The sequence below is a fragment of the Furipterus horrens genome, unplaced genomic scaffold (genome assembly GCF_987537825.1).
Source record: "Furipterus horrens unplaced genomic scaffold, mFurHor1.1.pri manual_scaffold_2, whole genome shotgun sequence".
In the NCBI taxonomy this organism is placed as follows: Eukaryota; Metazoa; Chordata; class Mammalia; order Chiroptera; family Furipteridae; genus Furipterus; species Furipterus horrens.
The window spans coordinates 88,001,390-88,016,956 of record NW_028327172.1 but is presented as its reverse complement, the minus strand read 5'-3'; the positions used below and the strand labels follow the sequence as shown (position 1 = coordinate 88,016,956).

Genomic DNA, 15,567 nt, shown 5'->3' with positions numbered 1-15,567 from the left:
CTTGGAGGACAGCCCTGGTGATCTCCCTGGGGGACCCAGGCATATTGACCTCAGCCGGCAGACGGCCAGCAAGGCAGGGATCAAAAGAATGATGGAAGGCAGTGCTGAGATCTGCCTTTGTAGGGACCACAGCCCAGGTGAGTCTGAGCAGTACCCAGAACATCCTTCCCAACCCTGGATCTCCTCTTCCCTGCTTGGTGAGGAGAGCTTTCTAGATCCCTGGAAAGGCCCCTGCAGCTCTCCAAGCCCCCTCTCCTGTCCTTTCTCCTCTCTGGCCTGGCTGGGATCTGAGGTGACCTTATATAAATGGATGGGATTCCCTGTGCAGGTAATGCTGTGGGGCTCTGGGCCCACCAGGCGGGAGTTTGGAAGGCCTGGTTCTGGTTCTTGCTAGCAATGTGGTCTGGGGACAGGTCACTTCGATTGCCTGGGCTTCAGAATCCATTTGCATAATAGTTAAAAACATCCTTACCCCATTTTAGCTCAGGGAAACAGTAGGGGAAAGAAAGCTGGGTGGCAGGGCTGGGCTGGAACTCCAGAGCCCACGTGGTTGGGTACCTACCCTCAGCTTCAAGAAGGTGTCATCAAATAAGGGAGGCCCAGGCGATCACTTGAGGTGCTGGAAGTGAGGGAGTGGGCATCCAACCAGTGCGAGTTCTCGTGGGTGACGACCTGTTCATGTGTGGGGACTATGAGATGACTTGTGGGCCTCACTGTTCCCTGCATGGCTGCCTTGTGCAGGGAAGGGTCTCTGAGGGGCTGGTCTTCATGGTGGGCACACAACACCCATTCTCACAGGGGAAGTGTGCTGCCCTTGGTTTCCCCATTTGAAGAATGAAATGTACCTGGTGAATTTGTAGGCACCTGCAGCGGTTCTGGAATTCAGGGCTCCTGCAGGAGTGGGTGAATGACATTAAAATAGGCTTCAGGCCCCTTCTCTGCTGTGCACAATATCTCAGGTAATCCTGCAGCATATCTGCTCTCTAACTGTGTAGTATTAAGTACTCTAGTTATTCCCCAACTCAAAACCCTCTAATGGCCCCCCTCTCATTCCTTGTCTGCAGGACTCTGGCCCTGCTGTGACTCTGACCTGATTGTCTCCTACCACTCCGCTACCCCCACCCCAGGCCCAGCAGCCTCTGGCTGTGCCCCAGACATGCTGCTCTTTCTGGCCTCAGGCCTTTCCACTCGTTGCTCCCCTTCCCGGGCCACCCTTCCACCAGATAGATAACCATGGGCCTCTCCCTTGCCACCTTCAGGACTGTCTGAAATATTGGGAGTTACTAGAAATGTCTTCCCTGACCCTCCATAAAATAACAGCTCTTCATGCACACACTTGTCCTGCTTAGCACTTACGCTGCCATCATACTTAACACTGTCCGACAAAGCATTTACATGTCCATTCATTGTTTGCCCTCTCTCTCCTGGATTGTAAGGCCCAAGGAGGCAGAGACTTGGTCCATTTTCTTTATTGCTAGATCTTCAGGGCCTAAAACATTTCCCGCACATAGTAGGTGCTCAATGAATTTGTGTTCATGAGTCTCAATCAGAGCCTCAGTCTCTCATCTATCAAGGCTTCTCTTCTCCTCCCCCCACCCCTCAAGGCTGGGCCTCAACAAGGTGGGGTGACTTACAAGGAGGAATGAGGGGTGATCTATTTTTGCACACCCCTGGCTTCACTGAGGAAGGATGAGAAGAAAGAGCAAAAGGGTCATTTCCTTCGCTACTGCTAATGTAGCTTGCTCTTGATGGACAAGAACCCTCTCCATGGATGGCTGGGTGAGGTCTTGGAGGCAGCTCTCTGGGACCATTAGCACCACACTGCTTCCGATGCAGGCTGTGACCTTTTGGCTGATGTCTCCTGAGTCCCTGCTAGCACCTGCTCTAGGACACAGCACAAGGCCACAGCAGACAGTCCTCAGGAGCAGTTTCCTGTAAAAGAGATCTCTCAGAGGGGCAGTACAGTATGGTGGGTGAGAACAGGGCTCGGGCCCTGGGCAGCTTGGGTTCTTATAGCAGCCCTCACACTCAGTAGTTTAGTGACCTGAGGCAAGTCTCTTCACCTCTCTGAGCCTCATTTACCTTATCTATAAAATGGGGTTAATAATAGTATTTTTTCAGTGTGATGTCTAAATCAGATGACATATGTGAAGTCCTGAAAACTCAGCCTGGCGCATAAAAGTGCTCAGTAAAAGTTAGCCGTGGCTTTCATCCCTTCTGCTCTCCGTGATATCTACTTGCCCCTCAGTAGGAATAAGCCCCACGTGCTCCCACTGCAGCCCTCCAGAACCCTCTCTGCTGCCTCTGCCCACCGGCCAGGGTCAGTGCCCAGGTTGGAGCCAGTAGTGGGCTCAAGGCCCCAGGACCAGGCCCCCCAGGCCTTCGCCAGCCCCTCCTGAAGAGTGGAGGTCCTTGTCCTTATGAGTCTTAGCTTTGGGCTTCACAAGAAATTTTGAGACCATGGGAAATGTCCTGCTTTACATCCTATTATAATAAAGTTAGGATGTCAGGGCAGAAAGGAGACTTAATGATCTCTTGGTTCAAACCTTTGTGTAGATGTGGAGAACTCTAGACCCAGGAAGATGAAATGATTGACCCCAGTCCACCACTAATCCACCCTGCTTCTTGAGGGGAATGGCGCAGTCCTGTTGCTACAAATGACTCTCTTATACCAGAGTCTCAGGGCCAGCCCCAGCCCTGAGGAATGAACACCTGGCAGGGACTGACAGTAGGCTGGGCAGTGCCCATGCCCACCCATGTGCTTCTGTCTCCCAGTGACTGCGGCCCTGGACCTGTTGCAGCCTGTGGTTCTGAGTGCTTCCCCATGCATGGCCAAATATGGCCCTTCCTGCCACCTGCCCTGTAAAGGGAAGCTCTCAGCCCTGCTGCTGGTTTGGGATGATGTCTGCTGGGTCCTGCCAGATAGCTCTGGGCCGGCTGTGAGGGAGGCTGATGGGGGCCAGCAGGAGGGGTAGAGTGGAAGGACCGCTCTTAGGGAAACCCTTGAGCCCTTTTGGGGAAGGCGGTCATTGGTTTTAAGGGGCAGGTTTCTGGCCTGCTCTGGGGACAAGAGGATACAGGCCAGAAGGAGAGACCCAGATGCCTCCCGGCTATTCAGAAGGGCTTGTGTTCGAAAGGCGGAGTCAGATACTGACTGACAGAAGGGCTTTCCTAACCCCATCTGCACTCTTTCCTGGCCCCTTTTGTGAAGAGAAAGGAGCAATCTGGAGCTGTCAGAGCCATGCCCACTGCCTTTCATCTTTGCCTTTGCCTCCACCTCCTTCCCCACCTTTGATTTATAAAAGCTACACTACCGAACGTTGTTGCTTTCTTCTCTCTTCCTCCCGTATGATTGCTTTTACTGGGTAATCAAAGCTAGCAATGATTTTTTTTCCACGCCAATTTGTGGTACTACTGCCAGCCCTTTAATTGACTCTCTTCTCTATTTTATCGTTTCAATCATAATGAACGTTTTATGAGAGAATCTGGTGAGTTTAGAACCCGTTAGCAGGATCGCAGCTGGAAAGCCCTGTTACCCCTCTACTCCCTGGTCTCTCTCCTATGCCCAACCCCCAACTCATAAAAAGCTGTCCCTGGAGTGGGGATCATTCAGTATGCAGACATGAGAGTGAACCATCCGATGTGGTTTGCATTTTACAGGAGGAGATATTGATAAGATGGAGGCTGAAGTGGCCAGCAGAACCTGCAGGTTACTATAGGGGCTGCTGGTGGATGAGGGAGAGGAGCACATGTCAACTGCTGACCTATAGACCAAACGAGAAGTGATGCCCAAGGTGCTCTGGGGTTGGCTCTGCCAGGGAGCAAGGGGGGAATGGCAATTAGAACACCACCAGTCCCACAGCCAGGTTCATCCTTACAGTGATCACACTGTGGGCAGGTTTCTTTCCACAGCCCCCCTGCGGACTGGGAGCCAGGCTGAGAGTAGAAGGCCCCTGCTCAGCCACACATGGGAAGTTTAACCCTGATATTAGTGGTATATTTGAAAGTGTCTGGAGCCATGGTGTGGTGTGTGTGTGTGTGTGTGTGTGTGTGTGTGTGTGTGTGTGTGTGTGTGTATTGAAAGCAGAACTGTAAGGAGATAGACTATGTGTGTGTATAATTATAAAAGCTACCACCCAGACACTTCTAAATCAGTCACATATAGCATCTCATTAAATCTGCATGAGAACCTTGTGGGGTAGTGGCTATTACTGTCTTCGTTTTGTAAATGGAAACCTGAGGCACAGAGTGGGCAATAACTTACCCAAAGTCACACAGCTAGGCAATGACACAGCCAGGATTTGAGCCCAGGCAACTGGCTCTAGTATCTGTTTTTTTATCTACTCCACTATCTGATTGACAAGATACTTGCACGCTCCACAGATCTACACACATATCATCTCCTATGGAAATGAGTATCCCTATAAGGCAAGCAGCTGGAGCAGATTTACCCCATTTTACAAATGAGGTAAACACAGGCTCAGAGAGATCATCTGATTTTCCCAGCCACACAGCAGATAGAAGCAGTGAGACTCAGAGCACACAGCAGGGGATATTTAAAGTGCCATTTCTTTGAGGGCTGCATGGGGATACTCTTTCTCTTCTACCACTTATTTGGCCCTCCGTAAGTGTAAGATCCCACATTCAGTTCATACAGAAGAAAGGGGATGTGGCTGGGTAGTGCTTGGAGAACTGGGGAGCTTGGATCTGCAGTGGGACATCTTTGGTGGGGTAACATGCAGGGGTGCTACCTTGTGAATATCCCATTAACATGCAAGCAAGGGCTTAGCAGGTGGATGCATGGCACAGTGAGGACACAGGGTATGTGCCATTGGAGGGCCCCCATCTGTTAAGAGGATCATGGGTGGTCCATCTGGTCCATCAAAAATGCCTCTACTTAGAACCCCCTTATCTTGTCATAAAATGGAAGTACTGCTTCAGCTTCCCCTCCACAAGACCAAAATATCCTGCTTCTGAGAGTGTTGAACCCCAATGTCAATCTAAGAGCCCTTGTCCCTGGAGACATACCTGGCTGGAAAGCCTTGGAAAAGAGCCCAGCTCTGTGCCGGGTACTATCCACAGCACATGCCAAGCACACACATGGCCATGAGTCAGGAGTGAATGGAATGGACTGGCATCCACATGAAAATATGTTAGGTAAAACACAGGGGGCCCAGACAGGTATTGACAAAATAAATTCCTCTGAATTTAAGCGCTGATCTCACTTCCTCCTGAGAAGACTCCTCTATTCAGGGCTTATAAGTTGTGGGGATTGAGGGAAACTCACCACATGGGTGAGAGTCAAGGAAAGGTGGGTGTCTGAGGGAAGAAAGTGGAGTATTTCCATCTAATTGAATCTGTTCCTTGCCACTGTCCTCACAATCCAGGTCTAGCCTGCACATGTGCACGAAAACAAGGCGATAAATAAATGGCCATGCCAAGTTCCAGGGCAGTCTACAAGCTTGGGGAATGAATTGATGTTCTCCCCAGGAAGATGTCAAGATGAAGTGTAATAGTTAATAAAGGCTGATTGTGCACACACAGCTGGGGCCAGCAAACAGAGCGAGCGGAGGCCGGCCTGGAGGCTCATCCTATTCCCAAACAGCCCTCCCCACAGTGGTGATCACAGGCTGATTAAATCAGACTTCTCCACAGCGGATCCAATTAGGGGGATGCAAGAGGCTTGGACGTTACCAGTGACTGCACAGAGCATGTCAAGAAATCCTTAATTCTCTCCAGTTTGCTTTCCTTGGCACAGGGTAGTGGGGTAGTGGTTGGGGGATGAGGGTAGGACTCCAGAGGAAAGTAGAGCATCGGACCATCAGCACTTGGGATAAGTCCCCATGGAAATCACTCTCAAGCATTATAGCAAGAAAGGAAGAGGAGGAGGCAAAATTGCTGCCGTGGAGACCTGACCAGCTTCTAGCTGAAGAAGCCCACACACGGGATGGCTCAGGAAAGTGCTTAACATAAACAGCAGCACCAGCACAGGTCTTACAAAAGTAGAGGATAATTCAGAAATCATTGATATTGGGCTTTAGAATGTATTGATTTTCCTCCAAGAAGATTTACCTACCTAATTCTACTTGGCTTAAGCAAGTAATAAAAATACGTTTGCGTTTCTTGATTACATTTAGACTGGCAGCAAGGGGCAGGGAGTCTCCAAATCCTGGTGGCTGGGTAGAGGAAGGTACTTTGGGTTTGCAACTTGTCTGCAGAGAGCTGTGAAAATGGACAATGAAAACTGACTGGCAGATAGACAAACAGTGGTCCCGAGAGGCTAGACCCAGTCAGGTTGTCTCGAGAGGCTGCCTGGAGGAGTTCTCTAACTTTGGAAACAAGTACAGAAACTTACAGCCTATCCAAATGTTTCCCCTTCCATTTCCCACCTCCAGATGAAGGTAAACAAACAGCATTTGTCTCCTTAACTCACAGAAAAGGCTACCCATTCTGCAGGAGTGATTGCCTTTTAGTTTGTTGTATCACACCTCAGGTCTTTGAATCAATTCAGCAAGTCTGCCAAGCCCATAGTGATGCTCAATGTAAGGGCCACAGGAGCAGCATCAGGCAGCATCCTGAATGATAAAAGGCATGTACTGTGTAAGAGAAGAAGACCCTTTGACAACGAGAGCAGAACATGTGCATCCATGTGAGTTGTCTGCTACTGTGATCAGCCTGGATGCTGTGGGCCTGTTCTGAAGTTGCTGTAGTTGCTTCTCCAGGAGCTAGTTCATGCACATGTTGAATTTCCTGCATGATAGAAAATCCTCATCCTCAGAGCATTTTTCCTTCCAACTTTGCCAGAAGAAGGACATTGATGTGTAAGGCGTCTCCTCGAACCTCTATGTATTAATGGATAAGCCATGCGTTTGGGGTGAGGGAAAAACGGCCACTTGGAAATCTAGTGAGTGCTCCTAAGGGAAAAGCTACTGGCAAAGCCTCGGTGATGTTGCTATTGTACCCCAAACTCTACAACGGGGACTTCCTGTAACAGAACCCCTGGGCTGCTCCGATTGAAACAGAACCCACGGGCTGTTTAGTTAGGGACCCGATTGCCCACTGCCAGAATTATAACTCTGAATACCAGAGTTTGGTGAAAAGAAAAAGAATTGTTTATTTACACATAGTCCTGCCTCCCCCTCCCAGACCTGGCCAGTCTTAGGAAAGTCAGAAACACCGTTTCCCTACTTCCGAGGCACAGTTCAGCTTTACCAGTAGCTGCCAATCACTCAGTTCTGATTGGGGAGGTCCTTTCTGTGCTGTGGTGCCCTCCAGCTCTCAATGCAGGACCGCCTTGATTCTCAGCCTCCTTGTAAACGGTCTCAGCCTCCTTGTAAACTGCCTTCTTCCTGTAAACTGCGCGGATCTCCTCTCCTTCTCAAAGCAGCCTGGCAAGAGCTTTTTCTTTAAGCAGCCTGGAGACCCCTTCTCCAAGCCACATGGAGGAAGCCCACAAGAGCCAGAGTGAGGGCGTGAGGGCCAGAGAGAGCATGAGAGAGGGAGCCTCCTAGAGCCAGAGCCAGCCCAAAATGTCCGCACCTGCTTCTCTCTTCCTCCCTGCTTCCTCTCTCCCCCTGCGTCCTCTCACGCAGTGGGTGTTGCAAACCGTCCTGACCATTCACAGAACCCTACGTAGGCTCTGTAGGCTCCTTCCGTACCAGCCCACAGTCCAAGATCCCTCCCATCTTCCTGAGTCTTGGAGGTAAAGCGGATCTTTGCAACAAAGTTTCCAGCCACTAGCTCCAGGCATGCAAGGGCATCCTGAAAGCTGCTTCCTGCTCCCTATCTCCCAGCGGCAAACTCTGGAGTTTGTTTTTGGACTCCCCTGTTTCTGTAACATACCTGCCTCTTTCCCTAAAGGGCACTGGGCCAGGAGGCAGGAGGCCAGGAGTCAGTCACCCTGTGTGTCACCCAGTAGTCAAGTCCTTCAGCCTCTGGGAGCCCTGGATCCCCCATCTCCAAACTGAAGGAGTCAGACTGGATGTTACCCTACTTTTCTTTTGACTTGAAAGACCTGCCATGCTGCTAGATAAACCCACCTGCCCCCGGTGCCCCTCCCTCTGACTTTCTAAAACTGTGGCCACAGGGCTTCTATTTTAATTTCCTTTTATGTTCCAGGATCTGAGCCTTGCTTTTGACTGACTGTAGGTGTAATAGAATTTGTATTTTCTCAAAATTTAATTACTAGCAGTAAATGATCAATCAATCCATTGATTAACTCTTTATTGATTCCCCCTGACATGGCTCTGAGACAGTGAGGCTGCAATTGGAACACAACCCTTTGGTAATTGGCTTATCCTGCCAGGCGCACAGCCTCTGTGAAAAGGCATTTGGGTCTTGGTAAATGACTTTTTATCTAAGTATTTATTTCTCAAATACCCGGGCTGCTGTTGGGAGATATTTATCGTGTGCACTGGGCTTAGCAGGTAAGCCCTGAGAGGTAAACAAGACTCTGCATGGCCACCTGACATCCAGTGCACGAGATTCAGGCCCTTAAACCAAAGGTCCAGGATAAGTCATTTCACCTCAGCGCACCTCTGGTAGCCACTGTGTAAAAAGAAACTGTGGGCCTCTGCAGTTTCTAAGGGCTCAAAGTCTTACCTTTGATTCTAACTCTCTGCTTCACAAACAGTCCAGCTTAAAGAGATGATAATTTGCATATCAAACACTGCCGCAGGCTCAGGTTGCCCAGGTGCTTCCCTCTCAGGGTAGATGTGGATGGGTTGGTGCTCTGAAGTGTTAGCGTTAAGTGCATTCCCTCTGCTTGGCACAGGACACAGGAAACTGGCCTTGAGGTTTCCAGATATGCACCACTGGGTGTGTGCAGCGAGCTCTCAGTTAGCTCTCAGTTATCCACGTGGAGAGGAGCATGGGGAAAGGAATCCCAGTCTGACTTCCTCGGCCACCCAGGCCTCTGGACTTCTCCCTTTCTGTCAAGTTATTGGATGTCCAGGAAGGCAAATTTCACTGTCAACATCAGGAAAATGACACTAGGAGACAGATCTGTGCTTTCCCTCCCTGTGCCTCTACAAAACCTTAATGGATTCTAAAGTCAAGAAGAAAGGACCTTCGGAATATCTGTTGGTTTTCAACATCAGAGGAGGGCATAAAAATAACTAGAACACACTGGAAGTAGGAACAAAATGTCACCCAAACACAGTTGCGAAGCTCTTGTCCTGTCCCAGGGAGTGCGCTCGTGCCTCAAGGACGAGTTGCTGCCTCTCCCTGGACGAGCATGCTGGCCTCTGACGGGGGTCCCGTCCACACTCATTGCAGTCAGAACCTCCTTGTGCAGTTTGAATCTGAGTCTGTCCCTTGTTTACAAATCTTTATTCAAGGGGTTTCCAAGCTCCAGAATCAACTCCCAGCTTCCTGCCATGACAAACAGGGCCTGTCCTCATCCAGCCAAGGTGCCGTGTGCCTCCTGCCCACTCACCTTTCTGCAATGCACTCAGCAGGTATTCAGTATCTACTGGAGTGAATAAATTAATGAATGAGTAGGTGTGGTTTTGAACAATAAGAAGTTGAGGCACAGAGAGCATAATTAACATTATGGGGAGGTGACTTCTTAAGTTTTTTCTTCCTTCCTGAAGGCTGGCGAAGGTCCCTGCAGACCAGGAGTCAGAAAGGTTCTCTTCTTTAAAGAGGGTCCATCACAGGCTTGGCCAGGCCATCAGACTGAGCATGATATTTCCAGTGTTAAATCCAGACGTCACACTGGAGCCCAAAGGCCCCCCTGGTCTGGTCCTTGTCACTCTCTGACCCCATCTCATGCCACAGCCCCCTTGCTCATTGAGCTAAAGCCACACTGATCTCCTAGTTTCTCAGACAAACCAGAGATTTTTATAGACACAACCACCCCCGTGTCCTGAGCCTTTGCATGCGCTGTTCTCTCTGCCTGGAAAGCTGTTCCCTACATGCTTCACATTTGGCTCTATCTGATCCTTCAGGTCCCAGTGTAAATGTCATCTTCCTCAGTAAACGTGCTTTTCTGATTTATCTAAAGTAGCCCTTGTCCATTGTTGTCCATCTTCACTCCCTCGCTGGTTCTGCCCTAACACTCTGTCATTTGCTGCTATGGTTTTTATCTGGTGTGCCTGACGAGGCTAAAGCCCCCTTTGCACTAGGACCGTGTCTGTCAGTCTGTCTTGGGCACTGGTGTTTCCCCAGGGTCCAGAACAGTGCTTGACACTGAACAGTTGTTGAGTGAACAAATGCGCCAACATAGAAGGCTTGGACTGGGAGAAACCACGTCTGCCCAGGCCTGCCTCCATCTCTCAGACTCACTCAGCCCAGGCCGATGGGGACCCTAAAGGTCTCCCAAGGCTAGATGCCACAGCCAGCCATGGGAGGCAGAGCCTTCTCAGAGCCAGCCCCAGGGCCCTGCCCCCACCATCTGACCACCCTGGTGCCTTCCTTGGCCTGTGTTGCCAGAGCCATTGAAGCTGCCCTTCAGTGGAAGACTTGTCTTTGAGGGCTGCTCTCCCCAGCGGGGAGCCCTTTGGCTTTCTGCTTTTATGTGGGGAATTTTTCCTGCTGGATTGACTGTAATTGTTGGATTTGCATTTGGTACACCTGCAGCAAGAGGCCCTGGGGGCACCTAAGCCTTTGGGAATCAATAAGAATAAACAAATATATTCATAGGAGGGGGACCTGGAGAGGAAGGGCGGCTTGTAAAGAAGGAACAAAACTATTCAGAGTGCCAGGCTTACCCAGCAGCAGCAGAGGACCCGTTCCCCTCCCCCCTCTCCGCCCCCCACCAGACTGACACCAACCTCTGTGCCAAAGTACCCGCCTTCTATTACCACAGTGAAACTGAGATTGTAATTTCAGTGCTAGCTTGAATGGATTCATTTTTTAAATTAACTCCAGCATTGGGATTTTAGGCAAATTGGCTATTATTGGAGCTGCACTCCTCTCCTCTCCTCTCCACTCCCCAAACTTGGAAGTGGCCAGAACAACATGAGGGAGATGGCACTGAAGGCAGAGGTGGCTGGTGTGAACCAGGTGACCCTGCAGTCAGATGGAAGCCAGGACCAGAGCAAGGGAGAGAGGGCAAAGCATATTCTGCCCGGACTCGGTGCTGCTTGGGGACTGCGCAGGTGCCTTCCTAGGCGCCCCAGCCAGTGTCCCACAATTAGAAGGGGATCTGGCCAGCCCTGCAGATACCCACTGGGCTCTAGTATCATGAGGCAGGAAATAATCAATGGTACGTTGCGTTCTACAGTTTACAAGGTGCCTTTACACGCCCTCTTGTGTAAGCCAGTTCTTGCTCAGAGCTTGCACCAGACTCCCAAGATGGCAGCCACTCTGGCCTGAGCTTATCCCATGGGATCTGTAGACTGCAAAGTACCCTGCAGAGAGGTGTGAGGCATAAAGTCGCTACCAAGGCCAGATATCATGTTCTTAGCCAACCTTTGTGGGCCTGTTTCCTCATCTAAATCATTAGTTCCCATGAGGACAGCTATCTTATTCAGCACTATATTTCTTCTGCCAAACCTGGTATGCAGTAGACAGTTATGTATTTTTTATCCTCACTCGAGGATATTTCCATTGATTTTAGAGAGAAGAAGGGAGAGAAAGAGAGAGAAACATTGATATGAGAGAGATGCCTCCTGTATGCACCCTGACTGAAGCTAGGTATATACTCTGACTGGGAATTGAACCCTCAACCTTTTGGTGTACGGGATGACGCTCCAACCAACTGAGCCACTGGCCAGGGCTAAAAATATCTTAAAAGGAATGAATAAATGAAAGAAAGAAAATTCGGATAATAGTAAGTACCTGCTAGGGTTGTAATAGGAATAAATGAGATGATATGAGCACATAATAAATGCCAAAGGTGCTTGGTTATATAGTTCTCATGGAGGTTAACTTAACTGCTCTAACATCAGACACCTAGTGAGTCATAGATCTTATGGCGCTAGGTCTCAATATCCCTTCTTCTCCAGTGAAGGAATTATAAAAATGAATATGATTTTGGTGTGTTTGGACACAGGGTTGCTCCAAGACAGGAAGAAGGGCTGGAAAACACATGAGTAGGAAGCAGCGTCCCTCCTGCATTATGGAGGATGACGGCAAAGGAAGAAAAGGGTGCCTGGCCTGGGGTTCCTAGGTTACTGAGCACCCTGCAGCAGCTGTTGACAGACATTGCTCTGAACGTACCTAGCTGCTGGCTCAGCTAAGGTGAAGCCAGGATGAATGGGGATGAGGAACTTCGCTGTCATGGGTCCATGCACTGATTCTTTCAAAGGGAGCTAGAGGCCTTCAAGAATGTCGAGTCTCCCTTACTGCACTGTGTATTCTCATTAGCATGCACACTGGGCTAGTGGGAAACAAGTCTACAAACCTGTGAGTACTCATAAGGCTTGCCAACCAAAAATTTAATGTTTATTAGAGGTTAAACAGTGTGTGAGGTACTACTTTTTAATTGAGATGAAATTCCCTTAAAGTGCTGAGTACTTTTTATACATGCCCTTATGGCTCCAAAACAGCAATTCAGGGTAGGTGTGGATATACCTATTTCTGCTGAAGGAAAAACTGAGTCTCAGAGAGATTATGTTACTTTCCCCAAGTCACACAACAGGGAGATGTCATAAGAGGCACTGGAACATAGATTTGTCTGAATCCAAAGTCCATACCTTTTCTATCATGCAAGTTATAAATGTATATATTTATATAAATTGTGGAATAAATTTAAATACCTGCTCATAAAACCTGTCACCAGCCAGTATGTCCTTGAGCACAGCCCCTCGTGGGCCCAGGCCTTTGGCTCCCTGCAAGCCTCAGCTTGCAGCCCCCTTAGCTGTTTGCCTATAGAGAAGCCACCGTTCCTCTCCGTAGCCTGAGTCTTGGTCCCTCCCTCCGTCCATCTGCTCTCCCTGCATCCTGCAGCTACACTTTCTCTTCCCGGGCCCTGGCCCTCTGTCCTACAGTTTCCTCCTGGCTGCCCTGAGCTGCAGCATTTTCCGGAATGCACTGTTGTGTATCAAATGTTTGGTGTTTGCCACTTCACTGTACTTATTACAGCTCAGTGAAAACACTTGTGCTTTTTGGAAGAGCAGGGGGGGAATAGATAAATGTTTTAGTCATACAATAAATAGTGTAGTGTGGAAAGATGTTCAGAAAACAGTGTTCTGGGTTTTGCCAGGAGGTATGTTTCCTTCCTTCCTTCCCTCCTTCCTTCCCTCCTTCCTTCCCTCCTTCCTTCCTTCCTTCCTTCCTTTCTTCCCTTCCTCCACAGCCCCTCTTTATTCAGCTCAATACAGAACACCTCCCACCAGGGATCAGAGGAAAACAGCTCTGTTCCAAGAGAAGGGGGAGATTAAACTGTTGAAACTAAACAAATCAGTCCCTGTAGAGAAATGGCAGAGGGGAGGGGACAGCCTTGTTGGGCTGGCCCTTGACAGTGATTTGGGGACTGAAAGAGAGAGAGCTTTCTGGAAGAGTCTGGATTTTATCCATTCTGAAAGGGAGTGGGAGAGGAGTGGAAACACCATGGACAGGAAGAACTCCCTGGAAAAGGAGGGTTGGGATGAGTCTAGCCCCTTTTTCTCTCAGTCCAGCCATGGAGCGAGCTCCCAGGAAAGGCTGGCCAGGTCCTGCTTGTGCAATTTGAACAAAAAGGCAAAGGCACTGATGGGGGACAGCTCCAAGGTATAGGGTCCTGGCAGCCAAGCTGGATAGCCAAAAGCAGTGGAACCAGAGGCAGAGCCCAGATCATGGTAGAGGTGCAAGCCACAGTCTAAACCCCTGTAGGACAGTGGGAGCAAATTATTGGGAAGGTAAGCGACAAGATCAGGTGCACCAAGAAGCTGAGCAAACTCTCAGGACCGAGTCTGTGAGGTGACAAGGGCATGGGAAACCAGCTTTTTAGTGTTATCAAAAGTATTGTTCAGGAATGGATCTTATGATGAAAGATGCCTCATTTTTCCAGCTACTCTGGGCCTCAGAGTTTCCTTGGGTTTAACCAGATGAGACAGAGGCCTCTTCCATCTCTAGGCAAGTGCATATGGAAAGTCAAAGGCAATGGTACCACTGATGGGCCTGACGTCAGGGAACCAGATGAACCCTTGGCTTTTTATTTGTAGGTCCACAATTTTTACAGTGTGATCTGGCAAGCCCAAGCATAGGAATCATCTGGAGCTGAAATTAAAATGCAGATTTCTTGTCCCCATTCCAAACCTACTGAATCTGAATTTTGGGTGTGGCGCAAGAATCTGTACTTTAAATAAGCACTCTGGGTGACTCCTAGTTACGCGAATTTTGATAACCCCTGTTAGGAGCTACAATTTTTACCTATGGTTGGAAAGAGGTTTCCTAGAGAAGGTCTCTACTACCTACTTGAAAGCTGATTTCCCTGTGTAATTTAATATTATCCACTTGATGATCTAAAAACATTGATTGAGCTTCTGCTGTGAGCAAGGTGTGTGCCAGGGGCTGGTGCCTGGAGTCACAGATACAGAGAGTTTTAGGGTGGAGGGGACCTCAAAGCTTATCTGGCAGGCAGAGAGAGCCTCTTTTATGGCTTCCTTGATGATTGGTCATCCATGAACTCTCTGCTCTGTGACACCTCACAAAGTCCATGGGTGGCTGGCTTGTAGGTCCCACTTCAGCATCCAGGCACATGGGCCAAGTCTCCCGTCTTATACGTGACAGCCCTTCAGAGTTTGAAGCTGGCTGTTATGTTCCCTTAAAGTCTCTTTTCCAAATGGGTAGCTACCACTTCCATGGAAGGAAGGGTTTGTCCAGATCTCATCTTTCTGCTTTCCCTTTTTGGTGTACTTAAGTTTGTGACTGTCCTCCTTAAAGAGTGTCCACCTTACTCCTAGAAATATGTTGACCAGCAGAAGGGGGACTGAGAGACACTCTCTTCCCCTTTTCTGGACACAGACCAGCCTTTGCCTTGGAAAGCGGCCTTTAGAGGAGGGAGGCTGGTTCCCACTATAACAGGTTTTGGGGATAAAAGGACTTCTGAAAAAGGCAAGAAACAAGTGTATACAGACCACTCCAAGCCTTCCCTGCTCCCAGTGCTGAGTCTCACTTGCTCAGAGCTCATGTAGCAGTATCTGGCCTTCAAGGAACCATCTGCCTGGCTTCAGCCAGCAGGTGGGTCGCAACCCTAGCCATATTGGAAGGCACTAACTCTCTGGTTTGACTCCTGCCACTCTTCTTCATAGGCCTAGTCTCCGTGACTCCATTAGTTACCATCTGACATCCCTAGCTCTTGCCCTCCACCAAAGCAGTGCCAGGATAAAGATACTCATTACCAGGGAAGGGAAAAAGGGAGAAAACTACCCATTGATGAAGAAAAGCCACTGTGGGGACCATGCCCTGATCATCTTCTGTGACCTTGGCCTTGAGGAGGGGATGTAGGAAAGATGTAGGAAGACCAGGTGGCAGGCGAGGAAAATGATTTGAGCAGTGGCATTTGGTACTGATTGGAAGGGAGAGAGTCTGGGGCTGGGGAGGCTTCATTATAATAATTGTATCCCTCCCCTCTAGTTACGACCTTGCAGAATATAACTTGATGTTTGTAATGAGCCGTAATTAGACAACCACCAAAAG

The 15,567-nt window shown here is 49.2% G+C and overlaps 1 protein-coding gene across 1 annotated transcript in view; it reads left to right on the top strand.

Moving 5' to 3' along the window:
• Positions 1-15,567, top strand: part of LOC150018996 (cell adhesion molecule DSCAML1-like) — a 144,115-nt gene that overhangs the window by 112,493 nt on the left and 16,055 nt on the right. The window lies entirely within an intron of this gene.